Genomic DNA, 5,245 nt, shown 5'->3' on the forward strand with positions numbered 1-5,245 from the left:
GTTACAGCATACAATAACATTCTAGACGATTCTGTGCTTCCAACTTTGCGGAAGTAGTTTGGGGAAGGCCATTTCCTGTTTCAGCATGACAAACCCCCTGTGCACAAAGTGAGGTCTGTACAGAAATGGTTTGTCGATCTGTGTGGAAGATCTTGACTGGCATGCACAGAGCCCTGACCTCAACCCCATCAAACACCTTTGGGCTGAATTGGAACACCGACTGTGAGCCAGGCCTAATCTCCCAACATCAGTGGCCGACCTCACTAATGTTCTTGTGGCTGAATGGAAGCAAGTCCCCACAGCAATGCTCCAACATCTGGTGGAAAGCCTTCCCAGAAGAGTGGAGGCTGTATAGCAGCAAAGGGGGGACTAAATCCATATTAATGCCCATGATTTTGGAATGAGATGTTTTACAAAGCAGGTGTCCATATACTTTTGTTAACGTAGTGTACCTTGACTGGTTGGAGCTTTTCCGTCCACAGTGGAAAGACAGTGGGAACAGAAGCAGTTTTCAACCGGTCCTGATTGTAGTCAGTGGCCACAAAGTGATCATTGGTCATGGTCAACCGCAGCTGTTGAATGACTTCAGGCGTCGAATCGACACCATAAGCAAGATATCAGATGGCCTGCAGCCATGCCTGACGCAAAGCTCCATTGCAGCCAGGAAAAGGAGTGGAAATGTGTAGTGTATTTGTATCTGACTGGAACATTATTGCACCCGGGTACAATGCACTTAATTTTGGCCAACGTCATTCAGCTACTCGACTACTCACGCTATTCGCCTACACTTACATTACTTCCGAGATTACTAGCCGCTAGCCTAGCTAGCTACTGCCTTTGTTTTCAGTCCCTTTTGTTCTGATTTCCTTTCATGAAGACTGATACTAAGACGCTCATTCGCCCTGCCTCCTGTAATTATCCATTTTAGAACCACGAAGAAGAGTATCTACGAGATAACAAACTATATGGAAGACCTTTGCACTAGCACGAAGTAGGACTTTGGCAAATCAATGCCAAGACACCAATCATTTTTTATGTAATAATAACTACACTATTTTTATGCTTTTTAGGTCATTTTGGAATTTCAGCATTTTGATATAATAATAATACAGAAATCTAAATACTCCAACAATGGACCTACAAACTGTCTGGGGTACTGACAAACAGCCAGAAGTGCCCAGAAGTGTAGCCGGGTCAACTTCCCCTTTAAGTCGTTTTGCACAGATGGAGGTTGAGGGTACAGAGTGTCTGTTAAGAGAGCTCGGAAAATATGTCTAATTTGTACATAGATTGTGCATAGGGTGTGTACTGTATGTGCATGTTAATGTGTTCATTTGCGAATATGTGAATTTAATTTGTGTGTGCGTGTGTGTGTGTGTGTGTGTGTGTGTGCGTGTGTGTGTGTGTGCGTGTGTGTGTGTGTGTGTGTGTGTGTGTGTGTGTGTGTGTGTGTGTGTGTGTGTGTGTGTGTGTGTGTGTGTGTGTGTGTGTGTGTGTGTGTGTGTGTGTGTGTGTGAGAGAGAGAGAGAATAGAGCCCTTGTGTCAAGTCCAACATCACTCAGAAAACAATGATCCATTGTGGATGAACACATCTGATCTAGCAGTCCATGCATGAGCCCATTGTTCTGCCATGAGTAACATGGTATGACCTGTGTGTGCTTGTGCGAGTGGGCAAGTGCGCATGTCACATTACGTCAATTTTACTGAAGTCAACAAGACCTCACAAGCTTGCTGTCTAAGACCACCTGACACTACTGGGCCAATCAGTTCACTCCAAATGCCCAGAATAAGATAGTGACAAGGGGATTGAGAATGAGATAATGGTACAAGATAAAGAGATCCACCTAATCCCAAAATCAGTATCTATCTCCTATATAGTGAAAATGTCATCTAGCCAATTAAAGAGATGCTGTCCTAGCTAGATTAAATAAAAAACAAACAGGGTTTCTGTAGAGATGGGCTCCTCAGTTAGGTGTTCCACCCCTCAACAGAGAACAGGCTGTCACATGGGTCACCATTTCAAACACTACACTCCTGACCTGCCTCTGATACCAACATATTTTATATCATTCACCAGCACTGTCCTTTCTCTCACATTCTCTCTCACACACTGTCTTGAGTCTCTTTCTCTATATCCCTGTCTCTTTCTCTCTCCCCCTTTCTCTCACTCTGCATCTTGTCTCTCTCTTTCTGTCATCTACTCCCCTCTCTTTCTTTTTCTCTTTGTCTCCCTCTCTCTCTCTCTCTCTCTCTCTCTCTCTCTCGCTCTCTCTCTCCACATCTTATGTTTCTCTTTCTATCATTTACCCCCCTCTCGCGCTCTCCCTATAATTTCCCCCTCTTTTCTTTTCTCTCTCCACCACTCCTCAGCTTCATCCTAAATGTGCCTGTTAGTGCTGTTTCTGCCTCTCTGTCTCCGTTCTCAGCATCAAAGTAAGAGAAGGGGAAAAAACGACAGAACAAAAGTCACACTCAAGAAAATACCCTGAATTCAGATCTCTCCTAGGCCCTCTTTTTATCCAGAGGCGAGAGATAGGCTGGTTTGATGAATAACAGACAGGGAGAGAGCTAAAAATTCCCTTCAGATAGAACAAGACTTGCTCCGTGTGTGTTTTTCCCCTTAGGTAGTTTAGAGAGGGGGAGAGGAGGAAAGAGACGGACGGGGGATATAAAACACAGATTTGGAAAATGATGCACGCTCTCTCTCACTTTCTCTGAACACACACTCTGCCTACCCCCAGATGTCGATTGCTAACGAGCGCTAGTGGCGTTTTCCTAACAGCCTAAACAGTGCTGTATGCAGGGCTGATCTGGCTAGGGAGATAGCATAACTTAGCTCTGCTCCCCTGTGTTGAAGTGCTCTCAGTGCAGCTTCAGTCAGTGACCTCCTGAGGTTGGCCAAGAGAAGCTAGGAGAAGCCTACTTGGCAGTGAATAGTCGAGGGTTTTAGGTGCTCTCTCTCTCGCTCACTCTCAGGGAGGGTAGAGGTTGAGTAAGGCTGTCACTCAGGTGATCAGATACAGCCACTTGACTTGGCCCAGGCAGAAAGGGCCTTTGTGGTGTCCGACACACACACACCCACACACACAGTCAATCTCTGGCCCACAGAGCACTTTCAATAACAGCAGAGTTGTTCTAGCCTTTGGCATGTGTGTTTGCCTGCGCATGTGTGTGTGATTGCCCATATCCTTCACCATATGAGTTTGTCCTGTGCTTCTAGATCTTGTGGGAGTGTGTGTGACCTTCTGGTGAATGTGATGATGACTGTCTTTCTCAGGCTCTGCTAGGCTGGGTAGTGACAATGCCCTAGCTTACACTACTGGCTGCTTACTAATCCTCCTCTTTTCATCTATCCCCCCTTCTGTCACTCTCCCTCCATTTTCCCTTCTCTTCCATGTCCTCTAATTCCTCCCCCCTTTCTTCTTTCTCTTTCTTTCTCTCCGTGTTCCGCCTCCAACCACCTCTTTCTATATACCCCTCTCTTTCTCGCCATGCCCCCCAATCCTATTTCTTTTTGTTCTCCTTCCCTCTTTCCCTCCCTGCGGAAGTGTTCTGAAGCTGCTGCCTCTCCCTCCTCGCAGGCTGCTCAGAAGAACAAGCAGGAGGTCTGACGTTTCACCGTCATGCCACCTGATGTTGTGCTGTGCGCTGCTTAACTGTGCTGTGCTGGTCCTTTCTGTGTGCTGGGTTCTGCTATGCTGTGGTGCTCTGTCTTGTAATGGTTTTCCCATGCGCCCTCATCACATACAGCACCCTCACAGTACACTTCCAAGTGTGTGTGTTTGCAGCATGCGTGCAGGACTGGGACGGGCAAGGAATTTGACTGTGGTCTCTGTAATAACCGTCCAAATAAAACATTTTGACGGCGGTCTTCACCCATAACACAGTAATTGTGCCAGCTCTACGTGCGTGACATGAGGGGAATTGTATTTATTTATCCTTTATTGAACTAGGCAAGTCAGTTACAAACAAATTCTTATTTACAATGACGGCCTACTGGGGAACAGTGGGCTAAATGCATTAGTTCAAGGGCAGAACGACTGATTCTTACCATGTCAACTCAGGGATTCGATCCAGCAACCTTTCAGTTACAGGCCCAACGATCTAACCACTAAGCTACTTGCCTCCCCAACTATCTCAATCCTGAATTAACCCCATGGTGAAGAGGTTTAATGACTTAATGATGGAGGCTGCTTGATCACCAAGCCACCAGCCCACTGCCTCTCACTAACCACAATGACTCAGACAGACAACCATCAAGCTCCAATTTGTCTTAGAAGAGAAGGCGGTAACTCCATATGAGATTTGAATTGCTCATAACTACACTAAATTGTTCTGTGAGTGCAGCTGAATCACTTCTCTTGCCGTGCGTGTGCCGCTGTGTAAAAGTGAATAACGGATAAACCTATTTTTTATGGAGTTTTTCAACCTCTGATTAATTTGTTTGTGTGTGTGTGTGTGTGTTTCTTAAGACTACGTGTGCCCCATCCAGGTGTGTTATTTCATGTGTTGTCTTTGCTGACCTAACCTCCAGTGTCTCTTTCTTGATAGACGGAACAAGAGAAGAAGAAGGGGGAAAAGAAAGGAGGAAAGGATTCCTCTGGGAAGGTAAAGACAAGACGGTAGTTTGGGGTCATGCTGTGTCACGTGCGTGTCTTTATGTGCACACTCACGCATGTGTGCTTGTGGAGCTTTTCCTGTTCGGACTGAGTGGCTCTAGGTCATGGTGAATAATGTGGTGTGTGCGTGCTTCAACGCCATTCTCGCATTCTCAGCGCTGGAGGAAATAGCGGTCGTTCGACAGGCTCTTGACAGACTGTGCGCTGCACTGTTTGGAAGGGCCTGTTAAGTAAGCATTTTATTGTTAGTCTACACCTGTTGTTTACGAAGCATGTGACAAATACAATTTGATTTGTGTGTGTGTGTGTGTGTGTGTGTGTGTGTGTGTGTGTGTGTGTGTGTGTGTGTGTGTGTGTGTGTGTGTGTGTGTGTGTGTGTGTGTGTGTGTGTGTGTGTGTGTGTGTGTGTGTGTGTGTGTTTGCTGGGTCAAGGTTAGTTATGTGAATAAATCCATGGCCTGTGGAATAGTGTGCTCTGTCTTGGTTTATATAGTGATGATGGGGCTTTCTGCTCCACTGCCCACAGGGAATAGAAACTGCCTGGGGGGGAAAAAAAACACTACTGTACCCAGGCTTTACTGAACACTACCCATATTGAACACACACTGAACATTTTCTAGTTCTG

The sequence above is a fragment of the Oncorhynchus keta genome, chromosome 2, assembly GCF_023373465.1.
Source record: "Oncorhynchus keta strain PuntledgeMale-10-30-2019 chromosome 2, Oket_V2, whole genome shotgun sequence".
Taxonomy (NCBI): Eukaryota; Metazoa; Chordata; class Actinopteri; order Salmoniformes; family Salmonidae; genus Oncorhynchus; species Oncorhynchus keta.